Below are 14,836 nucleotides of genomic sequence, written 5' to 3'. Positions count from 1 at the left end.
TTTTTTTTGTTCTTAAGGTGTGTTTGTATTGCTTTACACCTTCATTGCTGAAAGAGAATGTTAAGGCTAAAGAGTTGTCAGGAGGGATTGTATTTTTTGGCTACTAATTGCTTTTGGTAGATGTCTGTACTGTTTGCACTCCATCTATAGGCCTGTTTAGTACCATGTAATTTATTGGGCCGTGATGCTTCATGGTTGGGTTCCGCTCTTCTCAGATACACTGTGATTTTACTGCGGTCTGAGAGAGGTGTTAGTGGGCTGACTGTGGAGGCTCTGAGAGACTCTGGGTTTAGGTCGGTGAGGAAGTAGTCTACAGTGCTGCTGCCAAGGGATGAGCTGAAGGTGTACCTACCAAAATAGTTCACTCTCAGCCTACCATTGACTATGTACAGACCCAGTGTTCGACAGAGCTGTAGGTGTACCTACCAAAAGAGTCCCCTCTCAGCCTACCATTGACTATGTACAGACCCAGTGTTCGACAGAGCTTCACGAGCTGTACTCCATTTTTGTTTTTCACTTTGTCATAGTTGTTTCTGTTGGGAGGGAAAGGTTGTTGCTTCCTGGTAGGTGTTTATCCCCATGACAGTTAATAGTGTTTTGTTCTTCTGCTGTTCTAGCATTCAGGTCTCCACAGACCAGTACTTTGCCTTGGGCCTGAAAGTGACTAATTTCCCCCTCTACAATAGAGAAACTCTCTTCATTGAAGTAGGTTGACTCTGAGGGGGGAATGTATGTGGCACAGAGGAAGACGTTTTTATCTGTCAAGATAGCCTCCTTGTTGATTTTTAACCAGATAAAGAATTCTTCTGTTTTGATCAATTCAATTGAATTAATTATTTCAGATTTATACCATATTAGCATTCCTCAGGAGTCTCTGCCCTGTCTGATTCCTTTTAATTTAGTGGTTGGTATGATTATCTCCCTAAAACCTAGTGGACAGCCAGTGGAAACATCCCCTCTGCACCATGTTTCCTGTAGTACTACAATATCAACATCATCAATTTCTTTCAGGAAGTCTGGGTTTCTGCTCTTCAGTCCAAAAGCAGAGGACTTCAACCCTTGTAAATTCCAACATGCAATGTAAAAAGATTTCACAACTTTTTTTTCTTTACCTTCAAAATGAGACAAACACTCACAATCCAACAAGAACTATTAAAATATGATTTTTCAATTAACGTAAACTCTTATTATGCAAATGTGACTTGTTTATCATTTAAGATAGCATTTGTGTCATGCCACTTGGGTGGATGTAGTGGCAGAGTTCTTGGTGGATTTCTTGTGGTCATCTTACCATGACCCTCGGCCTATCACATGTGAGCATAGTAGACTCAGCATTTGTTTAATGTCACTCATTACGTTGGTGGGAGCTGGGCCAGTTGCTCCTCTCATGGCCTGTGCGTAGCTCTGCCTGCCTGGCTGTGGCTCCTCCAAGTGTGGGTGGGTCTGAAGCTGGGCTGGGGTGGTCTGTGCTGCGCTGGCTGTGGTGGGCATTGAGGTTGGTGGTGCTGTGGTCGTGGCTGGGGGGTCCGGGGTGTTGTCTCGGTGATCTCGGAGGGGTGGAGATTGCGGGCTGCGGTTTAAAGCGACGTCCTTGAGAGTCTTGGCAAGGATGGGGACTGTCTCCTTGTACAGGTGAACATGGTCATAGAGACAGTCCAGATCGAGGATGGGATGGTGGGCCAGGTCGCATGGCACAGTCCCGGGAGAGGCTGGCGTTTATTCTTTGGATTGTGGCAGGGTGGAAGTCCTTCCTCTGTAGAAGGGTTGACACCACGATTCTTGAGTTGGGGAAGATTGCGGAGGCCTTCTCAATCACTCCCCGTAGTGAAGTCATCACCCTCTCCTGCTGAGCACGCAGGTCGTTGCTTCCGGTATGTATGATTATGTGGCTTGGCGACCCAAGATGGGCCATATCAAGCAGCTCCATGGCACTGTGTGTTGTTGGGCACCACATCTTTCTCCTTTTGTGTCTAGGGAAAAGTTTCTTCTCCTGAACAAAATTCCCATTTGAGTCCAACAGGACGATGTCAGCCAGTGTTTCTTCTGTACTGGAGGGGGTAGAGGGGGTGCTGGTGGGTGTTGGAAATGGGGTGTGGCTCGTCTGTGCCAGTGCCACTGTCAGTGGGAGGCTGTTCTGTGGGCTGGGGAGGAGGGGTGCAGCAGGCAGGGCTGGGGAAACCTGACTGGTTGAGCTGGGCTCCTCTGCTGTGTGAGGGCAGGTCATAGAGTGGCGATCTAGCTGCTCCTGCAGCCTGTCCTCTGTTCTCTTTCTCTCCTGCAACTCCTCTCTTAGTGTGGTCAGATCGTTATTACTGTTCTGTCTGTCTTTTAGGAGCTCTCTCACCTCCTTTGTTGGACTCAAGAGAGAGCTGACTGATCTGTCTCTCTCTTGCTGAACCTCTTTCAGTTGTGTTGCAAGGCTGCTGTCCAGCTCTGTCCGCACCTTGGTTAGGAGCTCCTCTAAGGTGTGGGTGTCTGGTTGCTGTTTGCTCACGCTCTCCCTCAGCAGGACCACCTCCCCCTCCAGTTTGGTGAACATCCCTCATGGCAGCCATGGTGGTGAGGAGGGCCTGAGCTTGCTCTGCACTGAGAGGGTCGCTCTCCTCCTGGGGCGTGTCCTCCACTATGGTGGGAAGAGAGGTGCTGGATGTGCCTTTTTGGGTGGGGATAGTGGGGGTGAGGGTGCTGCTGGTCGAGTTTGTCTTGTGGGAGGGCATGTCACTGGTGGTGTCCTTCTCTCTCTCTGCTCTCTCCTTAATGGTCTGAAAGTCTGTTTCAAAAAGCCTAAGATTACTGTGCACCATGACACTCCCAGTCTTGTAGATTGTTATCATGGTGCAGTCAAGGTTGTCTGTCTCTTTGATTTTCAGCTTCCACCCATTACAGATTCCCTCTTTCTTAATGGATGGGTAGTGAGAGCACACTGCTGAGCGCCATGCATTTGGCTGGTCAGTGAAAAAGATGAGATTACTCACATCACCGTTTTTGTAGAGATCTGCAAAAAGGATTTCTGGCCTCCCCTTTAGTAGTTTCTGTTTAAAAGCTTAATTGTGTCATTTTTAGCCTCTGGAGGGTAGAGAATGGATTCAGCACTGAGGGTGAGTGGGGACATGGTGCCTGTGGGCTCTGCTACTACTGCTGCTCTGTTTTGCGCCCAGTTGCCATAGCAACCAGTTTGTTTGTCTGCTGTTTTGGTAGCTAGCTCTAATTTAGTTTAAAAAACCAGCAAAAAGAGTAACAAATCTTTACACCAAAAAACTTAAGATATGTTTAAAGTTAGTCCGTGCTCCTGTTTTGTATACTCACTCAGTTTGGTCGTTTGATGTAGTTGTATTAGTTCCCCTTGCTAGGTTTGTTCTAGCTCATTTCTTCTGGCTAGCTTGTTAGTCTGTTGGCTAGGTTTTTGTTGTGTAGCTAAGTTAGCTAGCTAGAGTCAAAACAGGTGCAAAGTACTTTTTTTCTACTCTGAATGAATAGAGTTGTTCATATCTTGTCTGGAATTATTTTTCCGATTAGAGTGTTTATCTCATTCTAAAAATCGGGGAGAAAAAAAAGAAATATATCAGGAGCTCATGTTGAGTATGTCTCTCTCCCTCTCTCCCTCTCCCTCTCCCTCTCTCTGATACTGTGGTGGAGACCAAGCTCTCAGACCTTTGTGAGGGAGGACACTGTGGAAGACATGTCACCTATGCACCAAGTTGTCAGTAGGTGATGTTCTCTCAATGACAAGGACAGGGAAGGACTTTTGAGACCTGATGCTGAGGCTCGAAAGGGCTGAGGGAAACACACACAAGACCGGTAAGACACACTCTCACACAGCAGGAGGGCACCAACTCACAGCAGGAGGGCACCAAAAAGGGGAATCAACATTTAGTTGGTTGGCTCTTTATCTACAGTGTATTGTCTGAAATTTCATCCTCTCCTCCTCTCCTGTCTGCACTGATGGAAAAATACTTGACAGATGAAAACAATATGTTAGAAATTCCTTACGTTGGCATTCACCTGGTCAGTTATTTTCAGATCAGTGCACTAAAAGAGATGAGGCGAGGAGAGAATGTTTTTTTAAACCTTTGAAAAACAAATGTCAGAACAAAAAGAGTGAACTTCAATGTTATGGATTAGGGGTGTGAACGTTTAAAGGAAATGGGAAAAGCAAAAATGTTTGTTGTTGTTGTACACAATTAACATCACAGTGCTGTCATCACAAAACTACTACTAAAAGTTCCAGGTCATCATCATCATAAAGGTCAAAATGAAAACGAAACAAATACCTAACGAAACAATGCTGTAACGTTAGTAGTAGGAGATGCATCTTTCAAATGATTCGCTACGGATATAAAGCGCTCTGTCTGTCGTCTCTCTGCACGTCTGTGCTCTACATGTCATCAGTTGACAAGTGGCAGAGAGTGAGACAGGGAAGCGACAGCAGTGAAGTCCTGTATGGCGATACTTTGACAAGTTAAATGAGAAGGTGGTGAAATGCAAACTTCGCGAGGTGGAATTGAGCTACAGTGGCAGTACAGGTGCAGTGCTGAACCATCTGAAAGGGAGGAACCGTGAGTCCCAAACCATTGCTGGCAGCAGTACAGGCCCCTAACAACAGACATTACAGGCTCTTTACACGAAATAAGTATGATAAGTGACGGAGTGAGAAAATCATAGCACTGATTACAGAAATGATTGCAGTTCATATGCAGCCATTGTCAGTGGTAGAGGATGTCAGTTTCAATGCCCCTGGTGGCATAGAACCAGACTATAAGATTCCATGTCGAAAAACTGTGACGGCCCAGATGGAGAAATATTACAATGATTGCTCAGAAAGTACAAAACGCGAGCTCTCAAACACCTTACTGTACGTGTGTTTAACAATAGATTGTTGGACATTTATGAACCCATTGCCATACATCACTGTAACGAGCCATCATATTGATGAGAAGTGGGACATGATGTCCCATTTACTGACCACTGAGAACACGGAGAGGCACACAGCAGAGAACCTACAAACGTCATTAACCACCATCGTTGCTGAGTGGGTGGGGGACAGCAGTAAATTGAGCGCCTTTTGGTAGCCATGACGGTGGGAGATTGAGCGGTCATACGCAGGACCAATCTGCATTGTGAATTCACATGTAATTTTAAACATAAAAAAAAGTGTATGTATAAACATCTCTATCCTGGATGACTAGCAATATGCACTACAAGTGGGAATGTGTCCGATGGCGAGCTTTGCTCCTACTCCACTCGCTCTCTCTGGTTCTCTTTGGGAATAATATTCTTCATTGAAGTGGCTTATGAATTGAGCTCCTTCATTTGGACTATGAATGTGGAAGTCGGCCCTTTTGTGTGCAGAATTACATTTCATTATGCTATACTGCCGATTTGCTTATTGCTTCTCTCTAGGCTTTAGACTTGTGTTGCTTCCACTTTTATTTATGTCATTACACTGAGACAGCTGGGTTATTACCAAGCCCAGTATCAAAACATCTAGGTCAACTCATAACATAGGCTAGATTAATCTCTCTCTCGCTCGCTCTGTGCATGACATACTAATGTGTGAAGTATCTGGTGCAAGATCAAAATATCAGCCAGATTCTCACGTTATCGCCCACGAATGCACTCAATGCCGGAAGTACACTCACACAGACACACACCCACACACAGGCACACACACACACACACACTCCTTCCCCATGAGAGTCATCAGTGTTAATGAAATGCCGCCGGAGCCTAGTTGTAATTTTTAAATAGATAAAAACATTTTAGTAATAAGTCATTCTCAGATGATAAGCTGAAAGAGGCAGAGATATACAGCCAGCAATTAATTTGACTGAACTGTTTGTCAATGTCTCATTTCTTCTTCTTCTTTCCCCACAGACCAGAAAAGTGCAGTGCTCTTACAGACGTTAAGGAGTTGGAGGAGATTGAGAGAAGAGTGGCTCTCAGGCTATAGATCTTGGCTGAGTCCTACACTTCAACCTCCATCATTTGTCTATGTCCTACACTTCAACCTCCATCATCTGCAGTTGTTACAGGCCAAGTCTCCAGGGGCCACAGCCAGTTCCGTGCCACCACCAGCTTCGTATGCCAGGGAATGTACCCCCAGTAGCCTGTGATGGGGCAGTGTTGCCAGGCCTACTCAGTGATCCGAGAGCAGAAGCAGAGAGAGGGTCTCCGGCTGCAGGAACTGGGGCAGATGAGGCAGGCCAAGCGGGAGGAGATCCAAGGAGAAGACAGCCAGCAGGCCTGAGGGGGTTGGAGTTGTCTTCATCCCCCCTCTCCCTCTCAAGAGATAAAAACTAACAGGATGCTACTGTATTGCCTACACTTTCCATCATCATGTCTCTCTTGGGTTTCTCTCTCTTGGGTTGGTTGCACCTTTTAATGAAATGAGGGTAAATTTATTTATTAATTTAATGTTTAGTGTATGTGTTTGTGCCTGCACCAGTGTCTGTGTGTATTTCTGTAATCCACTGTGGGAGAGAAGATAAAGACCGGTCTGGAGAGGATGTTCAGTTTCTGGGTTGTTTTCTTCTTGTATCGCATCATGTTTCTCATTGACAAAGCATGTGTGAGTGAAAACAGGCTGAAGTTCAAGTAGGTGAGGGTTTTTGGATGTTTTCTCTCACTGAAGTTGTTTTAGATGTAGGATGCCTGGCGAATGCACAGGCTCAGTCTGAGTCTCACACCCTGATTAGCTAACGTTACCAGTCATGGCTGAATCCCAGTGCCTTCATCTCTTCAAATATCAAGAGGTGTGTGTGTGTGTGTGTGTGTGTGTGTGTGTGTGTCTCATTAGTGTGCACGCATGTGCTTATTTTGTGTGTGAAATACTAATGTTTTTCTCTCACCTGTGAGGGCTGTTTGATTTGCTGAGAGCAATTTGCATTTCTGTGTGAAATGTGTGATAATCAGGAAACCATTACCAAACTGGAAGGGTTTAGCAGATTAGAGTCAGATGAATTTCTGCTGGGTTAAAGGGAGATATGTTAATACAGTATCTGAGCTATGTGTGTGTTATCTGAGCTATGTGTGTGTGTTCCTATCTCAGCTGGGTGTGTGTGTGAGGAGCATGAAGAGGAGCCCTAACAGGCTTTCCTCCTAACCTCCAGGAACCCTCAGAATCCTGTTTACTGCTGGGGGTGTAACACTGGAACTCATGTTATTTGCCAAAGGCGCACACACAAACACACACACATTCTTGCATGATTAACCTTGTGGGGACACACAATTCAGTACCATTCATAATCCTAATTTCCCTGACCCCTAAACCTAACCCTACCCTAACCTTAACCATTACCCTAAACCCCCTAAAAATAGAATTTGACCTTGTGGGGACTAACAAAAGGTCCCCAGTTGGTCAATTCTAGTTTGTTTACTATTCTTGTGTGGATTTCTGGTCCCTACAAGTATAGTTAAACATGTCCACACACACACTCTTGTACAGCTAACCTTGCGGGGGGACACAATTCAGTCCCATTCAAAATCATATTTTCCCTAATCTCTAAACCTAAACCTAACCCTAGCCTGTACTCTTACCCTTACCCTAACCTTAACCCTGACCCAAAAACCCAACCTTAACCATAACCCTAGCTCCTAACCCTAAAACTAACTCCAGCTCCTAACTCTAACCTAATTCTAACCCAAACACTAATTCTAACATAAACCCTAAACCCCCTAGAAATAGGATTTGACCACGTGGGGACTAACAAAATGTCCCCAGTTGGTCAAATGTTTGTTTGTTTACTGTTCTTTTGGGGGGGACTTCTGGTCCTCACAAGAATAGTTAAACATGTCTACACACACACACACACAGAGAGAGAGAGCACTGTTCACCAAGGCTAATGTCATCAGTGCCTCAAGGCTGGTTCACTTGGGCGGTAGATTTGAACCCATTTTGCCTAGCAACTCTGATCCTTAGATCCCTGACATCTCCTCAGATGTGTAATTTACTCACTGTTAGTAGTGACTCTGCTTCTCTGAGTTCTGTGTTCAGTACTAACAAAGGAGAGAACAGGCTTTTTCTTACATTTATTGAAAGCAATTGAACCAGTGAACCCATTTGGCTTGGTATTTTTCAAGGGAAGCTCAAGCCCTACTACCAACAGGAAATTCATAGCTGTTTTGAATTATCTTTAACTTACCAGTAAAGGGTGGTTTAACACAAAGTCCCTGAATTACCAACCCCTAACCCCAGGCACTTTTGTAGATCTTGGATAGGTAAGCTAGTGCCATATTGATTCCACCTATCCAATCCTCTCAATATGACACAAGTGCTTTGGGGGGGTAGAGGCTAGCCTTGGGGTTGATTTGAGAGTCAGAGAGTTTTTAATTCAGTTTACTGTGGTGATATAGAGGGGAGTGCGTAGGACACAGATTTGGACTGCCTCTCAACTGTCAGCTGGCTATCAATAAACGTCTAGTCTTTTTCTCTCTGACAGAGCTCTTGCTCTCTTATAGACAGCCCTCTAGACTCTCCTGTCTCTGTTGACCTAATAATGTATCTCTCCCTTTCTGACTCAAGACGACGATACCAAAGACAATGCAATGGATATATTAAAAGGATAGTTACATTTTCTGAAGTTTTGTCTTTATTTCGACTTACCTGGGGTGTTAAAAAGCTATTTGGATGAAACGGCAACAGGCCTAGGGAAATCAAAGTTATTTTAGCTAGAACTTCAATAAAGTGAACAATCCCTTTAATCTCCCCTAAGGATTTTGTAACATTTGTCTCATGCCTGCGTTTTGGTGTACTGTACAAAGAACCTGAAAGACAATTCACTGGGGATTGGAACCGAACCATGTACTGCTACTTTCCTTCTATATTTATTTGTATCCCTTATTTTACCAGGTAAGTTGACTGAGAACACATACTCATTCACAGCAACGACCTGGGGAATAGTAACAGGGCAGAGGATGAATGAGCCAATTTGAAGCTGGGAATGATTAGGTGGCTATGATGGCCAGATTGGGAATTTAGCCAGGACACCGGTGTTACCACCCCTACTCTTACGATAACTGCCATGGGATCTTTAGTGACCACAGAGAGTGAGAACATCCATTTAACATCCCATCCCTGTCTGTAATACCAACACAGTCCCTGTGCCCGAAAACACTAAGGTAACCTGACTAAATGACTACCGACCCATAGCACTCACGTCTGTAGCCATGAAATGCTTTGAAAGGCTGCTCATGGCTCACATTAACACCATTATCCCAGAAACCCTAGACCCACCCCAAATTTGCATACCGCACCAACAGATCCACAGATGATGCAATCTCTACTGCACTCCACACTGCCCTTTCCCACTTGGACAAAAGGAACACCTATGTGAGAATGCTATTCATTAACTACAGCACAGCGTTCAAAACCATAGTGCTATCAAGGACTCTGGGACTAAACACCTCCCTCTGCAACTGGATCCTGGACTTCCAGGTGGTAAGGGTAGGTAACAATACATCCACCGAGGAGATCCTCAACACGGGGACCCCTCAGGGGTGTGCTCAGTCCACTCCTGTTCTCCCTGTTCACTCATGACTGCATGGCCAGGCACAACTCCAACACCATCATTAAGGTTGCTGATGACACAACAGTGGTAGGACTGATCAACGGCAACGATGAGACAGCCTATACGGAGGAGGTCAGAAACCGGACCGTGTGGTGCAAGAACCAAAACCCTTCCCTCAATGTGATCAAGACAAAGGAGATGATTGTGGACTACAGAAAAATGAGCACTGAGCACGCCCCCATTCTCATCGACGGGGCTGTAGTGGAGCAGGTTGGGAACTTCAAGTTCCTTGGTGTCCACATCACCAACAAACTAAAATGGTTCAAGCACACCAAGACAGTCATGAAGAGGGCACGACAAAGCCTATTCCCCCTCAGGAGACTGAAAAGACTTGGCATGGGTCCTCAGATCCTCAAAAATGTTTTACAGCTACACCATTGAGAGCATCACTGCCTGGTATGGCAACTGCTCGGCCTCCGACCGCAAGGCACCACAAAGGGTAGTGCGTACGGCCCAGTACATCACCAGGGCCAAGCTTCCTGCCATCCAGGACATCTAAACCAGGCGGTGTCAGAGGAAGACCTTAAAAATTGTCAAAGACTACAGCCATCTAGTCATAGACTGTTCTCTCTGCCACCTCACGGCAAGAGGTACCGGAGCGCCAAGTCTAGGTTCAAGAGCCTTCTAAACAACTTCTGCCACTAAGCCATAAGATTCCTGGGGCCTCATTTATAAAACAGACTTACGACCTTACTAAGACCTGGAAATGATCTTATCTCTACGCAAAGTCTAGACTTGACGTAAGGGATTTTACCTACATGTACATAATTACCTCGACACTGGTGCCCCCCGCACATTGACACATTGACTCTGTACCGATATTCCCTGTATATAGCCCTGCTATTGTTATTTACTGCCACTCGAATTATTTCTTATCTCTTACTTTTTGGGGGATATTCTTTAAACTGCATTGTTGGTTAAGGGATAAGGGCGAAGGGCTTGTAAGTAAGCATTTCACTGTAAGGTCTGTTGTATTTGGCGCATGTGACAAATACATATGTATTTGATAGACAGCACCCAAAACAGGGCAATGTCCACAAACACTGTCCTAGGGAATTGGGATATTTTGGGGGGGACCAGAGGAAAGGGTGCCTCCTACTGGCCCTTCAACACCACTTTCAGCAGCATCTGGTCTCCCATCCAGGACCTTCCCTGTTAAGCTTCAGAGGCAAGCCAGCAGTTGTATGCAGGGTGGTATGCTGCTGGCTATAGAGGAGAAAATAAATAGGTTGTAAAGAATGTCTCTCCTCTGACTCCTGAAGGTTTTTATTTAATATTATTTATTTTTTATTTAACCTTTATTTAACTAGGCAAGTCAGTTAAGAACAAATTCTTATTTACAAAGACGGCCAATTGTGCTCCACCCTATGGGACTCCCTATCACGGTCGGATGTGATGGAGCCTGGAGGTGAGACAGATGAGTTCCTAAGACAGATACCAGCGCTATTTTTCATCCATGAGCGTCATCCACATTGAAAATAGGGTAGACATTCATTCTTATGGCTAGGCGTCCCGCTAGCGGGACAACGTCCGGTGAAACTTGCAATTCAAATAAATAATCATAAATTTTTTGGAAATTAAACATTTAGGTACATACAAGTGTCTTATATTGGTTAAAATCTAAAATTCTTGTTGATCTAACTGTACTGTCCGATTTACAGTAGGCTTTACATCGAAAGTATGCCATGTGATTGTTTGAAGACGGCGCCCCACATCAAAATATTTTCCCACCGGAACAGGTTTCATAAATTCACAAATAGTTGAAATATTCACTTACTTTTTGAAAATCTTCCTCTGATTTGTCATCCAAAGGGTCCCAGCTACAACATGTAGTGTAGTTTTGTTAGATAAAATCCTTCTTTATGTCCCAAAAAGTCAGTTTAGTTGTTTAGTTTAGTTTAGTTGGCGCCAAACTTTGTTAAAACATGTCAAAATAAGTTTCTATTTAATCCTCAGATACCCCCAAAAGGTCATTAAACTACAATATTTAATATGGAAAGAAGTATGTTCAATAGGAAAACGATATTATTATGATTATTTTAAAGGGATGGATCAGCTTAATATTGCAGAAAGATTGTTGCTTCCATCAATGTAATTGTCTGCATCATTTCCAATTCCCCATATCTTTTTTTTGGTAAATATATATATCCATATACATATACATACGCATACCTATATAGACATACATACCTTTCTTTTAGAAAATAGCTTTATTCCCCCGCAAACCCTACCACCCTTCCCCCAATTGGAGTAAACTAATAAACAATAACACTTAGGCTTCTTCTTATATACATCTTATACACATTTTACAGACACAATCTATTTTACAATAGTTATATTTTGTTTGTTTTTAGTCCTTCCTCTATTTCTGATGTCCATCCAGTTTGATTTCTATTTAGTCCCACCCTTCAGCTCCATTCAACCCTCCCATCTCAACACCATACGTTTGGATGTCTCTTTGCCATTATTTTTCAACTGTGCTGTGATGCTTCACAAAAGTACTGAACCTTTCTATTCTCATAGCTTCTACAGATTGTAAATTAAAAATATATTTTTTTGCTAAAAGAATGATTATATTATTGATTGATTGACTATGGCTTTTCAAATCACCCAGTATTGCTATCTGCAGCGTTAGTTCTAGGCAAATGTTGCAATTCTTCAGCCATTCCTGGACCTGTGACCAAAAAGAGCTACATATGGACAATACCAAAATAAATGATTTAATGACTCTGCCTCCTCACAGCAAATTCTGCAGAGCTGGGAAGATTGTATCCCCCATTTATATAACATTCTATTGGTTGCAAGAATTTTGTATAGTAATTTAAATTGAAAAATTTGAAGTTTTGAATCCGGCGTTGTTTTGCGTATGTGCCATGGAATGGGTACATTGAAAATCTCTTCCCAACTATTTTGCAATTTATATGGCACAGCTGTCAGTTTTTTGTTCCTTATTTGAAATTGGTATATGTTTTTATTTATCACGCTTTTCTTTAACCATTTATGTTCTTTATTACAGGGCCGACTTTTTTTTACTTTTTTCCCCTTCTACTTGCCTCTTCCATTTTTGTGGTAATGCTGCAATTAGTTGGTTGTAATTTTGGGTAGAGCTGACATTTCCATATGTCTGTGTTAGCTGCACGTGTGACATAACTCCACCAGTCCTATTTATATCATTCACTAAAATTACACTTTTTTAAACATTTCATCGAATTTTTTAAAATTTTTTATATTTGAGTTTAGCCTCAATATTTGTTGTATTATTTGTTCTGTCTTTTCAGGTGGATTAAACTGAAAAAACTAAAAAAATAATGATATTTTGGAGATTATTTCCTTTTCAAACAAAGGAAAGTGAGCAGGTGTAATCTGAATATAGGGAGAAAGGCCATTCTTGAACATAGGATGAGACGTTTCTCCCAATTTACTAGAGAACCAGTTTGGATTTAAGTATAACTTTTGTATGACTGATGCCTTTAGTGAGAGGTCTAATGCTTTAATATTTAATCATTTCTGCCCTCCAAATTAATATTAAATTAATAATTATATATAAATAGGCCCTTTTAATTTTTTGGGGCTTGCCATTCCAAATAAAATGTAATATTTTTTGTTTGTGTAATTTAAAAAGCAGGTCACTAGGTGTAGGCAAAACCATAAGCAAATAGGTCAACTGTGATATGACTGAAGAGATATTCAGGGTGATTTTTCCACAAATAGACAGGTATTTTCCTTTCTATGGTAGCAAGATCTTGCCTATTTTTGCTAACTTTCTATAAAAATGTATTGGAGTGAGATCATTTCTTTCTTTTGGGATTTGTATAGTATGTATGTCCACATCTCAGTCAGACCATTTAATTGGTAAACTACACGGTAATGTAAAATTATACTTTTTTTGTGATCCAATACGTAATATAGTACATTTATCATCATTTGGTTTAATCCAGAGAGGGTAACAGAAGTATCTAGATTCTCTATGAGGCCGTGGAGAGATTATAATTGTGGGTTTAAAAGAAAACATGAATCATTTCACATACAATGATGCCTTAGTTTTTAAGCCACGGATTTCTAATCCCTTAATATTATTGTTTGATCTAATTTTAACAGCTAACATTTTGATGGCAATAATAAATAGATATGCCGATAGCGGACAACCTTGTTTTACTCCTCTAGATAGTTTTAACTTTCTGAGATGTAGCCATTATTTACTATTTTACACCTATGGTTACTATACATAACTTTAAACCATTTTGTAAGAGATTCCCCAAAATGGAAATATTCTAGGCATTTATATATAAACTCCAGTCGTACTTTATCAAAAGCCTTTTCAAAATCAGCTATGAAAACCAGGCCTGGTGTCCCCGATATTTCACAGTATTCTATTGTTTCCAGTACTTGTCTTATATTATCTCCAATGTATCGTCAATGTAAAAAACCTGTCTGATTAGGATGATTAATATCTGACAGTACTTTTTTAATTCTATGCGCCAAGCATTTTGCTAGGATCTTGCATCACATCACTGAAGTGTAAGAGGTCTCCATTTTTTTTAATGGACTGGATCTTTATATATACCACTTGGGTCCTGTTTCAGTAATAATCATATCAGACCTTCTTGTTGCATGTCTGATAATCTACCATTTATATAAGAGTGGTTAAAACATGCAAATAATGGTCATCTGAATATATCATAAAAGGTTTTGTATACTTCCACTGGTATGCCATCCAGCCATGGAGTTTTCCCAGCCTTAAAGGCTTTAATTTAATTGCATCAAGAAGTTTGTCCTCTGTAATTTGGCCTTTACACGAGTCCTTCTGTATAGATGTTATAAAATCCATACAATTAGCTTCAGTTAGTGGGGATGGAGGAGACTGAAACGAAAACATATTCTTAAAGTACTTTACTTCCTCTTTCAAAATATCTTTCGGTTAATCATTTGTAACAAGTTTCAATACATTGTTTTGGTAGCATTTCTATACTGAAGATTGAAAAAGAATTTAGTGCATTTTTCCCCATATTCCATCCAGTTCGCTTTATTTTTATAACATATTACACTGGATCTTTCTTGAATAAGTTCCTCCATTTATCTTTGTTTTTCCTCTAACTTGTTCTGTACCTCTGTGCTACGGTTTTTATTGCTATCTAACTGTACTGTTAGTCCTTCAATTTCCTTTGTTAATATGGACTCTTTTGATCTAAACTGATTTTGTTTTATAGATGAGTACTGAAATGCATGGCCTCTAAAGGCACATTTAAAAGTGTCCCATACAGTAAGGGGAT

At 42.0% G+C, this 14,836-nt stretch overlaps 1 pseudogene; it reads right to left on the bottom strand.

Moving 5' to 3' along the window:
* Positions 1–1,287: 1,287 nt before the first annotated feature.
* Positions 1,288–2,849, bottom strand: LOC149975187 (uncharacterized; annotated as a pseudogene).
* Positions 2,850–14,836: the final 11,987 nt, after the last annotated feature.

Source organism: Oncorhynchus mykiss, chromosome 19 (assembly GCF_057628025.1).
Source record: "Oncorhynchus mykiss isolate SJ-2025 chromosome 19, ASM5762802v1, whole genome shotgun sequence".
Taxonomy (NCBI): domain Eukaryota; kingdom Metazoa; phylum Chordata; class Actinopteri; order Salmoniformes; family Salmonidae; genus Oncorhynchus; species Oncorhynchus mykiss.
Note: the sequence above shows the minus strand (reverse complement) of the source record. Positions and strands in the feature narration are given on the sequence as shown.